Here is a 14,756-nt window from a genome sequence, read left to right on the forward strand (position 1 = left end):
TAAACTTTTTGGTCATGGGACTGTGCACAGCATTTTCTCTGGATCATAGAAAACTATCAGTATTCATAACATTTGCTGAGACAGTTTCTTGTAAAATATTTTGAAGGAAACCTATTAAAATTGGCAAGCTGACTGAAAAATTCAATTTGCAGATCGTCAAATGACAAATCTATGACATCTAAGATTTCCGGCTCACTTCCACCTCCATGCACAGAAAACACTTTGCTGTACATGTTCAACCATGCGCGGTCCGGACTACAGTTCTGCTGTAGTTCGACTGTCTTTCAGGCTGACTGTTCTTGTCTCTTCTAGCTCGGCGGTTTCATTGTTTCGTATTTTTTCACATCAGTTGCCGTTTTTATGCCCAACTTTCTTTCCCAACTGGATACTATCAATCCAAAGTATTTGTAACTGCCCGCTTCCCTCGATCCGCTTCAACAGTCCATTCGGAAAATTGACAGCATGTGAGTGTTTGGGTGTCTCGAAACTACCATAATGGGGTGGGGTGGTAATGCATGACACACCACTATGAGATTACAAGACCCGGGGATCTTGAAACCTTTTCGCGCATGCTCATGTTATCTCACAGGTCAAAGTCCAAAGCCAGCTATCACCATGTGTCGATGCGCCGATGATAGGGGCAGCGTAGGTTTTGAAAGACGAGATATGACAGTATTTCCCCGGAATTCACAATCTTGACCGAAAATCAGGCTTCAAAAACAACAAAATCGTTCGTAAATGGCCGATCGAGCATTCATTTTTTTTCGTAAATTTTCATTTTTGTTCTTAATTTACGAAAGTTACGAGCGACAGCGAGAGCACAGGTTGTCCACATATGCTGTACCATTTTCCTAAGGCTATGATCTGCAGGTATTGATGACAAATGACTTGAAAAGTCACTTCATAAATATATAGATGTAAAAATATCCTTTACAAAAAATCTCTTCATGGGCTACCAGATCTTGTCACTGGGCTACCAACTTCAGAAAATGGTAGCCCAATCGGACTACCAGGGAAAAACGTTAATTTCGAGCCCTATATTATGTGCGTATATGCCATAGTACTTTATCGGTGTATTAACACTGAATGAAATCGGTTTAGGGATAGTTGAGCTATAGTTCAAAAACATGATGAAATTGCAATAAAATGGCTGCCAGGTGGCCATATTGGATCGAATCATGAAATAAATTGACATGCATGTATGCCACTGTACAGTAGTTGATCCTTGCACACAGTTTGAAAAAAATCGGCTCAGGGATAAGAGAGAAATTAACGGCTGCCGATGGACGGAAGGGCAGACAGATATATGGGACCCAATCTATAAGTCCCCACCAGACTACATCCATGAGGACTAAAAGTTGATAACATTGTAAGAAATAAGTATGCCTGTAAAACTGGTAATCACAACACCATTTTCATTCAAAAATTATCTCAGCTGACACTGTTGCATGACAAATTGTACTGACCAACATGGAGGACAATATATGGCTGCAAATTCACTTTTGTCAGACTTCCTACAACTACATGTACCAGAGCTTATATTTATTTATTTATTCGTTACATTTCTTGTAAAGTTCCATTGTCTTTACTACATACTTGTTGATGTAATTCTTTATCGTATGTAACAAAAAATATAAATCTTGATTTACAAAAATACATAAGCTTAGTAACAGAATGCCAACTTCTATGGGAATTTGCTCACAATATTGTTTACATACTGACGAAACTTGATTTTTTGCACGTTGACTGCTTGTTCAGTAAGATATCATCCAACAGCGTAGGTATTGGAAATTTTTTTTGTAGAAAGGATATATCTAACATGTAGTAGCATGCTAGTAGTGCAACTATTACATCAATCACCAACACATGGCTGCATGCTCCTAATATCCTGAATTTTCCTTTTTTCTGCGATAAGTGTTGCTTGTTTGATTTTCCCATCTTCAATTAAGGACAACCAACGGCAGTGGTTCTGGCACACTGGCTTCTTTGATAATCTCATCCAGATCATCATTTACCTGTAAGATATAATGCATTACACCCTCAAAGTTACAATCAATAGTTCAACATAATAAAGGTATACATGTCTATGAAGATGATGTACTTCAATCACAGTGTTTCATCCAGGGTGACATCAACAGGGGGGATTTTCCCCCTTTACCTGAAATTTAGGGGAGATTTCACCAAGTTCATGTGTTCTACTTGTATCTCTTTGCTGTGAATGGCACCATTTCATGGGGGTGGGGGGGGGGGGGGTTGGTCCACCCTTGAAATATTACTAGGAGATGCCAACAGGTCAATAGAGGGGGAATCCCCCGTCCCGCTCTCTAGATGAAACACTGCAGTCATTCTCCTGGCTGCTCATAACAAACGCATTTTTGTTGATGGTGGTGATATCAGTTACATCTAAAATACATGCTACATCAACATGAACATTACATGGAGCAATTGTTCAATTCGAAATTTGCTAACTCGGTTTGGTAGCTACATTTACGTGCTCCCTGCATCTGTTCAAAAGTGCCAGTAGTAAGTCCTTTCTCTTTGCTTGAAAGAGTTGTTTTTGAAGATCAACCTGTACTTTATTTGGCAATACAGCGAGAAGGATATTTATTTCTTGTTTCAACTGATCATTTGTTTTATTTTCATCCTTTGAGTTATTTATTTCCTACTCCTCTGTTATACAAATTGGGTTAACATGAGGCATGCGTTCAGGGTATTTTTTTTTGGACGAGGCAATCAGTGATAATCTTGAACAGCCTAGATTTTGCAGTGCTTTCGAAGTGAAGCAATTCAACTGATAGATTGTTGCCAGCAATTGAAACAAGTTTCATATTAGGAGTTGGCATCAGATATTTGCTTCTTCGCAGCAATACTCTAAATTCCTGCAAATCATATTCATAACTGGGATGATATCAAGGCCGAGACTCATAATTATTGAGGGAGAGCATTTCAAAAATTAAAGCTGCAAGCAGCGTTGGCGATGCCCAAGCCTAATATTACATATACACACAAAAATTGACCTTGAAATTGGGCATTTGAGAAAAGATTTTTATCTTATAGTACTCGTTATGTACCAAAATTCGGTGCTCTTGCCCTATTTGTCAGCCTAGAATTAGATATGCATATAGTTAATAAGGTCTGGGCAGGTGCGATATTGTCAAAATATTTCTATCCCAAAGTGCTCCCTACGTATTGAAATTTGGCTCTCTAGGTCATTTGGCTAAATTAGATTAAGACATGAGCATAATTAATTAGGTCTGGTCACGTGCCATATTGACAAAAGATTTCTATCCCATAGTACTCCTTGTGTACCAAAAAGCGGCACTCTAGCCCTATTGGTTAGCTTAGAATTAGATATGTGCATAATTAATGAGTCTGGTCATGTGACATATTGACTCTTTTACACAAGTATGAGCTCTTTGTTACCAATCAGTAAATTTGGTGCGTTCGTAGGGACGAACTAAACCAACCAACAAACTGTGATGTAATATTGTTATTTTGGTCAATTATATATGGAGCATATGTGGAGAAACAAGGATTTGACATCTTATGAATAAAAAGATGACAAGACACATAATATTGGAAGATGAACACTTTTAATAAAAAGGTAACTTACAAGATTTGGCTGAGAAACAACAAAGATAAAAAGATGTCAGTTATAGCAGGTTATGGTGTTTTTTTTTTGTAATAACTAACAAACGGAAGTTTTTAAAGAAATAACAAACATAGTCAACTTCCAATCATCAGCAGAAGTGGTTTTGAAATAAATAAATAAAAAATAAATAAATAACAAAACTTTAATGAAACAACATAAAGCAATGTCAATCACCAGCAGGTGACAGTGTTGTTTTTTATAACAAATTACTAATATAACTAAGTTTTAAAGAAATAAGAAATATTGTGAAATGTCAATGCTCAACAGGTGAAAACATTGTTTTTTAAAATAAATAATATCTAAGCCTAATAACTGGGAAAGAAACACAGTTTCAAAGATACAACAAACATAAACAAATGGGAATCACCAACGGGTGAAAGTGTTTTTTATAATAAATAATTAACAAAAGTTGTATAGGGACACAAACATAAACAAATGTCAATCACCAGCAGGTGAAAATGTTGTTTTTTCAGAAATAACTAATTAAACTAGGTTTGAGAGGAAAAAGAAACATCAATCCTCAACAGGTGAAAGCATTGTTTTTAAAATAAATAATATCTAAGCCTAATAACTGGGAAAGAAACACAGTTTCAAAGATACAACAAACATAAACAAATGGGAATCACCTACGGGTGAAAGTGTTTTTTATAATAAATAATTAACAAAAGTTATAAAGGGACACAAACATAAACAAATGTCAATCACCAGCAGGTGAAAATGTTGTTTTTTTCAGAAATAACTAATTAACTAGGTTTGAAGAGAAAAAAGAAACATCAAAAATTCCATCTACCAACAAGTGAAGTGTTGACTTTTTTATGAGAAAATATGAAGATACTCAAAGTAAGTGAATGTGTTGAATATTTTGGAAGTCACAAGTATTAACATGTGTCAATTACCAGAATAAGTGTGTATATTTTGCCAAAGCGAAAAAATGAACAGAATCTAGAAACAAGGTGTCAATTAGCGTGTGATAGTGTTGATTTAAAAACTGTGGGAGGGATTGCGCTTGTGATAAAAGTGAGTTTCAGTCACCGGCAATTTTAAGATAGCAAATAGATGTTTAAGTGTTTATATGAGAGATGAGAACCCTCCATGTTGAAAAGTAAGGAGCCCTGTAGAAGTCCGAGAAAGAAACTAATGGGGTGATAAAATTTATGGAAGGTATGAAGTGATGAAACAGTTTGATTACTCTTGTGTACGTGTGTGGTGTGAAAGAAGTGATGACACGTGTATTTTTGTCATATTGAATGCAGAAAGGAGTATCTTGTTTGAGAAGAGCTAATGAAATGTCATCAGCAGTGAATACTGTGAGTGGTGGACCAGGAGAGAGAGAGAAGTTTTCTGGAAGGAGAGTGGAAATGTATGAAGTCAGAGTAGTTTTAGTGAATGTGAGATCAAAGGTGTTGTTATTTTGCTTTACGGTGATAGATCCTGTGAAATGTATTGCCATGTCTTTAGTGCGCTGGGTTGAGTTGCACTTTGTGCATTTAAGAAGAGTTGGTAAAGGGGTGAGATAAGGGGCTGTTTGGTTACAGTTTTTTTTCATGCAGAGGAGTGTTTTTGTGAACGAACAAATGCTTGGAGTGGTGATGATTGTTTCACTGTTAGGATCTGAGTAGGACGTGACAACATTGTCTGGGGTTGGTGCTGGTGCGATGGTTGTGTTTGTTGTTGTGGTTAGGTATTTAGTGCCAAGGTATGATCTGATAGTTAGGTTTTGTAAGGTGTATGAGTGATTCAACTGGAGTGTGTTGGTTAGAGGGCCCCAAACAGCTAAACGTATGGCATGTGTGCTATCCGCTATGATATGGTTCTGGAGGGGGAGGTTTCTTTTGGTTGTTTGTATGCTGGACTGAGTTGAATCCTGCTGAATAACTTTGGCAGTGATGTGTACTTGTTGGTGATCTTGTTTGAGTGGAATTGTGTCTAGAGGGGAGATGGTGATTGGTTCTTCGGCGTAAGGGAATAGACAGGAATTGACGTTTTTAATTGTGGTGTTAAATTGCAGTTTAACTTCATCTTCATTGATATTGTTAAAGCATGGTTGTATTTTTACGTTGTGCAGCGTGATGGCTTGTTTTTTTGTTGCAGAAATGTTAAGTGGATCAAAATGTTTGGTGCTATAGAATGATACAAATCGCATGTATGTGTTGGCTGAGGTCTGCAATTTTCCGGTAATTCTGTTGCTGATTTGAGTGATTCGATGAACGTAGCCAGTGATTGTTGTTGGATTGTCTTGAGTTCTTTTTGGATCTGCAGCATTCTTTTCTTGTGTGGTATGTCTGCATGGGTGAAAAAGAAAGGAGGAATTGTGGTTCAGTGGTTAGTGTATAAGACTCACAATGAGAGGATTGTGGGTCAATACCTGGACCCAGATTTTGTTGTTGACTTCTATAAGAGGATGTTGAGTTAGTGGCAATGATGTTGTGCCCTTGAGCAAGGCACTATACTTCTTGTTGCTCTGAGGGCTTGGGGAAGATTTAATTTTTCAGAGTTAATCAGGCTATGTTCATTAAATAAGGTCAAAATAAATAAAATAAAGCAATATGATATTGGAGGAGATTATTATTAGTAAATGGTATTAATAGTATTTATAATGAAGTGTAATTGATAGTTTGAGTTGTGTTATATCATACATTGAGGTGGCATACCCACTTTGTAATATTTTTAATTAAAATACCTTATTTTAATGGTTGTGGTTGATATTTGATGTTGCAACTATGTGTGGATCATGTGATATGAAAGGAAAAGTTAGATTTTGGTGGCCCACTTAAATTGTGTCTTAACATTGAATGTCTGGTAGTGGTGTTTTTGGCAACTGAATATGGGATTAGATATGCGTTTGAAAGAAATCTATGCTACTGTTTGTGCAGTATCACTGTTGTGTGCAGATTGCGCTGGTTAATGGTTATACCATTGCTGCAGAAGATCAAGTAAGCGAGGCTTTTGAAAAATGGAAAGGGGAGTTTGGTTGATATCACCAGAGGTAAAGGCATAGTGTTTGCAGTTGGAATATTGAATTGTAGGATAGTGCGCGTGGGATGTGTGTTGTTGATCGAACATCGGATACTGTGATTCAGCACAACAATAAAATTTGAGATATTTGGAAATGCTGGGATGTTAAAAATCCACTTGGGCAATGACATGTTTTTAATGATATTGCATGATCTACGTGCAGTTGGAACCTCAAATATTGATCATAGATATTAAAAAAAAATAGAGTCAATGACTCTGACACACTCACATCTGAGGTATGGCTTGTGTAGATATACACATTTTAGTAGTGTAGTTGGTGCTGATGATAGCACTGACAAGAAGAATATGATTGATAAAGATGTGCCATAAAAAAGGACATACCCACATACATACATACATACATACATACATACATGCATCCTTTCCACTGTATAACTCTCATTTGTCATACATTTACATGACAAATGGGAGTTAATAATGTGTTTTAAAAATATGACAGAGTTGGAGTGCCACTTCAAGAATGTGCTGTAAATGATGAAATGTAGGAAATTTAATTGTTTGGAGTAATTACCAGAGTCAGCTGTAGATGGGAACAGCTGTTTTCTTGCAGTCTGGATATGTGATATATTTGGGTCTGCAAAATAGAAAAGGACATATGTAAGGGATGGAGATAATATATGAGCATATGAGAAGATAGAAGCTTAATTAGTAGGACTGGTAATTGATGTTTTGAAGCAGGGTCTGTTGTGTTTGTGTTCTTTTTGTTATAAATCTGGAAAATAAGAAAGTGAAGACTGAGATTGACATCTGACTGTGTTTCAGTCCCCAGTGCAACAGTGTGTGTATATGGGCATTGGCTAAGGTCATACTGTCACTGATGGCAAAATTAACAGTATTCTGTGAAATCTCATCTCAATTGTCGCATATCGTGTAATAATAAATTGTGCACAAGACCAAAACTTGTCTATGTCGGGTTTGTCACACTTGAAGCTTCTTTGAATGACAAAAGAGAGAAGCCATGTTGCGAGTCTGTCTTTTCTATTTGTTTGCAGTACAACTATCCTTGAATGTTAAACAACTCCATACAAAACTTTGTCTGTTAACATGTCAACTTCAGTGTGCATCCTCCTCACATGTAATGTTTGATAAATCACTATCAATATTACAATACCATGCCACTTTCTTAAAACAATTAATTTACTCTCATTAATTATGCCAATTTTAAATAATACCGTAGCTGTAATAATGCTACACAACTCCATACAAACTTTTTTTTTGCTGGCATGTCTACTTAAAGCTGCAACCATCAATCTCAGGGATTGCACTCCACCCAGTATTTACCAACTCCTGGTGCTTATCTTCACACCAGAACTATTAATCCCATAAGTTATATTTGTCGCCTAATCTTAGCATTTGTTTCACAGTGATTCATTATGGTTATAGTTACATGATTTCACATGCTGTGCTCCTTGGGACTAAGGGGAATGGTAGGGTAGCAGTGATAACTGGCTACAAGTGGCTTTACAGTCAATGTATGCCTCCATCAAAGTCTCTCTGTAGGTGTTGTTTCTTAGATTCATTCAGTCATTTCTTGTAAGTTCAAGTTTATGCAAGCATGAGGGGAAATTTCAACGGCTTTCAAACACATCAAACCAAAGTTTTGATGCTAGAAGAGTGGTTCACATATAGGTGAGGCCGTGTAGTCTCGATTGCTAACAATGTGCAACTGAGTGATGGGCACCAGAACATGGTAACAGAGCATGCTAGTGGTGACCAAATGAAAAAGCCTGAGCTCGTCTATTTAGGTAGAACTAATTAAAGTACTGAATCAGCTGCATCCGATGCAACGATTGCCAATAGTATCCCTTTTCCCTGTGAGTAATTTGAGTGTTTGGCTGGCAATGAGTCCATAACCTTCCCCACTTCACCATACAAGTGTGAAGCATGTTATTCTATGGCAAAGACCCTGATCAGTATCGCCTAAAAACATTTACTGTCCACAGGAATGGCTGAAATGCTCTTTTTAACCAAAGATTAAAAACACTAACACTAAAATATAAAATTTTGAGATCTCTTTGCCAGGCTTTCCCCAACAGCTGTAAAACAATGAGTTGCATAAGCTGTTTATTTACCGTCCAATTATAAGATTAGCTAACTTGCCAAACACCCTCACCAAATAAATAGTTACGGTAGCGATGCTGTTACTGCACGATTTTTACGCTCCCATATATGCATATGTATATATGCAAATGGGAGGTATTCGTATAAGGTGGCAAAATGGCATCTGTGTGTATGTACGTAAGTATGTATGTATGTCTGTTAGTCCGTCCACATCAAAAACTCCTAAACCGTAGCACCTACTGTCTTAGTATTTGGTGTACAGGTGCACCTAGGGGTGGAGATGTGAATTTGTTCAAATGAACATGTCAGTGCAAAAAATATGCAAATGAGGGGGAAAAAGGAAAAATCCTGCAAATGGCTAAAACTCAGTGAGCATTGGTCAGATTTGGTTGAAACTTGGTATGCAGATTTCTTTATTTAGGTATTCTAAATTATGTGTGCAAAAATGGGATGAAATTTGCATGTTTGCATTTTTGTATTTTTTTGGTTTTTTTTTTCTATTTTAGTCATTAAATCTTGTTGTCTCTGAAATCTGCTCGTCTGCATTGCTATGAAATTAATATTCATGTTCCTCAGAATGACCTCAGTCATGCTTGTACAAATTGTATTGATATTGTCATATTTGTAATTTTGGGGCAATTTTACCAATTTTTGATAAAAAAATTTTTAATCCAAAAACTGCTGATTTGATAGCTTTGATACATATATTTGGTATACAGGTATCTAAGATTAATCTCAATATAATTTATTGAAGATATGTTGAAACTGGCAATTTTTTTTTTTGGGGGGGGGGGCAATTTTTGCCTTTTTTGGTCAAAAAGTTTTTCTCCTATAACTTCTGATCTGGTAGCTTTGATATCTAGTGTACAGGTTCCTAGGGTTTATGTTAATTGGATATATTTAAAATTAGGATGAAATCTGCAATTTTGTATTTTGGGTGGCAATTTTTCTCATTTTTGGTCAAAAAATTTGTTTCTCAAAATTTACCAGTCTGATTGCTTTGATATTTAGTGAACCGGTCCTTAGGGTTTCTGTTAATAAGATATATTGAAATTAAGTTGAAATCCGGAATTTTGAAGGCAACTTTGCGAAACTTTCAGTTTTACTAGGACATCTTTCATTTTGTATTTTTAAGATTTTTTTTGGTAATTTTATACCTACTGGAACTAAGAGTATATAATGTGGTGATTTAGTAAGCATTTGATATGGTAAACTGTATTTGGTGTTGAAATGCGGTAAAAAAATCCTGGCAGATTTTGAAAAAATTCCAAACAAATGCCAATAAAAAATTCAGCCAGAGAAGGTTTGACAAAAGGAAAAAGTGGGAGAATGGGGAAAAAAGAATGTACAATGGATCGGATAAAAAAGATAATGTACCCCATCGATCTTCCAGACACCATCCCTTATCAAATGGTCCACCCTGATGTATTTTTGTGCACAATTAACCATGCAGTGTATTTTAGTTGAAGATGTGAGGTTAGGTAAGGATTTGAAAGGAATAGTCAAGTTCACCACAGTTTAACTTTATCTCTTGTGTCATCATCCTTGTGTAATTGATTAAGTTTGTAAGTTGTTCCAGATGTGGATGTACCAGCTGTTCTGGAAGAAAACAATGTTTACTTTTTCCTGTAGGGTTTCTGAGTTGATGATTGTATGTTGAAATTTCTCCATATGGGCAAAGTGTAAACATTGGTTGCATGTTATGTATTTCAGTCTATGTCATTATGTCAAATATTCTAAATGAAAAATCAAGAACAGTTTACTGTGTGCTTGTAAAAGATAACATATTTGTCAATACATAAACTGCCTTGCAGATTGATTGTCTTAAATATTATCACAGAAGTAGAAAAGGAAAAGAAACTATCAAATTGCTGTAACATATTCACTCTCAGTGCCTGTATAGGCCTATACTTAACTATTCTATCATTACACTCAGCTGTTTGTTATATCTTTATCACTCTCCATGGGCCAAGGCACACTTGGGGTCAATGTCATCACTCTGTACCAGTCTGTGTATGTCAGTCTGTCTGTATATGTATGTCCATGTTTCATACAATTTGACTTGTTTTGATAACTATATGGGAGCGAACAGTGATGTTGTCACTATTTTTTTCAAAGCCATAGTTCTCATCGAAGACAGAGAGGAAACCCCAATAAACCATACATTTCCTGAAAGCTGAATATCTGAAATTTAATTTGATTTAAAAAATTTCTTTGGATCCCGACATGGGCATGTTTTTAGGGCAAAAAAACTCAATTTTGCAATTTTTTCATTCAAAAGAATTTAAGTCAAAAACTTTCAATCACTTTCTTAAACTTAATATCTCATTCAAAACTAGAGCTCACTGGGATAAAAATGGATATTTTGTTTTTTGTTATCTGCTTTCATTCACAAATTACAGAACTCAGAAGTTGGAAGTTCAGAAAAAATTGCTATGAATCACGCAGAGTCAAATTCAACTTTTGATAATTCAAGCGTGGAGTCCATTACCGGCAAAATGAAAATCCGTTTACAGTCGGACGCTGTTTATCCAAACTTGTTGGGCGGTCGGTAATTTGTTCGGAAAATCGATCGTTCGGATAATCGGTCTTATAACTATAAATGTCAGTGTTCATGGGACCATGAACATTTGTTTGGATAAACCGAATTTCAGATAATCGACTTTCGGATAAATGGCGTCTGACTGTATATGTACGATATGTATACAAGCATGTGTGAAATTTTGGGACGATTTGGCCGACGCAAAGCGAAGTTAAATTCTTTTGAAGTTGTAAAAAACGGTAAAAGAAGAAATCGAGAAAACACTGCAAACAAAAACACTACTGCAGGGGTTCTATGGCCCACTATTTTAGAAATGCGCGGTTTTTAGACAATCCGTAATCCTTTTCACCAATACGCGTGTAAAATGATGAGGGGCAGTATCAGCCCTACCCATTTATGTAAAAAAGTGAAATTTCACAAGAATCGCCTTCTAACATGCATCGCTACCTTAACATTTGCGCAGCACAATGATTGACAGCAAACTGTGCATACAATGTATATGAAGTCAATGCAAGCATAACTTTTGATCATACAGGGTAGTAAATTCAGTAAAAATGCGTCTTGGTTTGTTTTATGGTCAGAGAATAAACCACAGAAATCTATTTCAAATGTATTCATAGTCAATCTGACCAAGTTGTTTTACATTTTGTGTAGTATAACTTCTGATATAGCCTTTTTTGGGGAAGTGTGTATGTGAAGTGACCCCTTCGAGTGCCAAGTAAGAAATGCGAACAAAAGCTGTAATCCTCCTTGTATACCCCTATTGCTGCTTTAATACATCACTATGTACCGTACAATAATCAACCACTCTCTCACAATAATTTACTCTCATTAATTTATAATTTTGTATGATACCCCTAGCCTTACTTATGCTACAAAACCGCCAAAAAAGGTATGGCTGCTGACATATTTTCGTGAGTGTACATCCATCCCTCATATCATGTTTCATACACCAATGTCTATACTGGGTTGTTATTTAAAATTAGCATAATTTATGAAAATAAATTAATTATTATAAGAGAGTGGTAAAGCATCATACATACATGTAGATAATGATGTATCAAACATAATATATGGGATGGTTGCACATTCATGTTGACATCAGCTCGCTAAGTTTTTTTATGCAGTTTGATACCATTAGTAAGGCTAGGGATACCCTTTAAAATTAGCATAATTAATGAAAATAAATAAAGTATTGTAAGAGAGTTGTATATAGTATTGTACTTAGATAGTGATGTATCAAACATGATATGTTGGATTAATGCACACTCAATTTTACATATCAGCAGATGATGCAGTTGTATAGCACTAGCAAGGCTGGAAGTATCATTTAAAATTATTATAATAATAACAAAGGATAAAAAATCAATTATTGAAGGAGAGTGGTATGTATTGTATTGCAGTATAGGTAGTTATATATCAAAACTAATATTAGGGATAGATGCATACGCAAGTTTACATGTCAGCAGTTAAACTTTCCCATGTAGCTGTATACTGGTAGCACTGGTAATGCCAAAGGTATCATTTAATATTAACATAATAAATCAATTATTGAAAGAGAGTGGTATAGTATTCTAGTATTGATTCTGATGTATCAAACATGACATGCTGAATGGATGCACAGTGAAGTAAAAATATGTCGGCAGAGAAAGTTTTGTATAAAGGTGTGGCTAGGGGTATCATTTAAAATCAGCAATATTAATGAGACTGAATTTATTGTTATAAGTGGGTGGTTAAGTATTGTAGTATTGATAATTATTTTTGAAACATGATGTGTGAGACAGATGCACACTCAAGTTGACATGTCAGCACACAGAGTTTTGTATGGCATTGTGTGGCATTAGTATGGCTAGTTTTGTTGTGCTAGAGATGTTTACTCAAGCAATATTATCCACTGAGTTGAAGATTGTTGCAGCCCCTTCTTGCCAGAGTAGACCCCCCCCCCCCCCCCCCAACAATATTCTTGAAACGGGTGAAACACTTGGCATTACAATCATACACAGAGTTTTCTTTTGATTTTAAAGGATATCATGACATGCCCGGCACCATAAACCTCACAAACAAAAATAAGTTTTTGTAACCCTTGCTTGCCGGGCTAAAGATAACTAAATCATCACATAGCAAATATGATTAAATATTCTACCACCAAACAACCAACCAAATTACTTGTCACATGTCGGACACCAATGCCAGACCGTCTATCATCTACGTAGCCGACACGTATCGCCTGCAGACCTGATACGTCCGGCGATCAAATACTATGAAAAACAGTACAAAATGAACTCAAAGTGCACTATCAGTTTTTAAGTTGTGGTAGAATAAGTCTGATACTTGCCATAAAATAGTACGAAAGTGATAGAAAGTCAACAAGGATTGAAAGTTTGTCGCGTCGGGGAGACCGGAAATTCCCCATCAAAGAAGGCAGGACCAATGACTTCGCCCTTCAAACTCAGCGTACAGCCTCAATCACAGTTCTAAATTAGCTCAACGCCATTTATTCATTCCACCATTCATTCAACCGAACAACTGTGCTGAACTGAATTCGTTTTCCACGTCAATATCATATGCTCTTGCGACACTCACAAAAAAAATACGCTTACCTTCGAAAGCTGATGTGTCAATATGGCGCATGTGACAAGGTCACGCTGTTCTCATTCTTAACGTTGATGGCGACATGACTAAACTTAACAACAGAGACTACGCACTCCCTCTCCAAACGAAAGTAATCATTACATTAAACACTACGCGGCGCAGTCTCTGTCTTCTAATACATGTATATACAGAGGCATGCACATAACCCTGATCATGATCGTGATTTCAACTGATGTCATTAAAAGAGCAACGGTATGTAACAACAACCTTATACAAGTTAGAATGTTTACGATAATTGTTCTAAGCCAAAGTCAAAGCTAAGTACGTTTTTATAGTTTCATTTGTTTGCAATGGAAGTTGAATAACTCATTCTATCAATCAAATGTACTGATGGCAATCGGGGAAAAATCAGTGCTGATTTTGTAATTGTTACGTGTGGTAACCTCACTGATCTTGGATAGTGTTAATGTGTACACTAGCATACGCAATATGTTCCGGAAGGTGTCATTGTCACCAACTACCAAGTCTGTATATGAATATTTAATGAGGTACTTTAAAAAGGTCAAGGGTCATCCTAAAATTATCAAAATATTCACAATGATTGCTTATGATTACCAGAGCTACTTTTATAAATTTGACTGAAACTTAACTCATAGCATAAACATTGAGATTATGCATATTTAATAAGGGAAGCGAAAAAAACAGGTCAAGGGTCATCCAAAAATCCCAAAAATTTATGACATTTTTTTGTATCACAGAGACTCATGAACGTCAATTATGACATAATAACCACCAATATTAAGCGTATAATTAGTCCCCACAGACACCGTCTGGGGGGACTTATAGGTTTGGTCATGTCCGTGCGTCCGTCCG

At 36.1% G+C, this 14,756-nt stretch overlaps 1 long non-coding RNA gene across 1 annotated transcript; it reads right to left on the reverse strand.

Moving 5' to 3' along the window:
• Positions 1-837: 837 nt before the first annotated feature.
• LOC139145966 (uncharacterized) lies at positions 838-13,937 on the reverse strand. The gene is made up of 3 exons (XR_011555069.1): positions 13,892-13,937; positions 7,200-7,262; positions 838-2,015 (listed from the first exon to the last, which is right to left on the reverse strand). It is a non-coding gene; the product is annotated as an uncharacterized lncRNA (long non-coding RNA).
• Between the last annotated feature and the right edge of the window lie 819 nt (positions 13,938-14,756).

The sequence above is a fragment of the Ptychodera flava genome, chromosome 12, assembly GCF_041260155.1.
Source record: "Ptychodera flava strain L36383 chromosome 12, AS_Pfla_20210202, whole genome shotgun sequence".
NCBI classification, from domain to species: domain Eukaryota; kingdom Metazoa; phylum Hemichordata; class Enteropneusta; family Ptychoderidae; genus Ptychodera; species Ptychodera flava.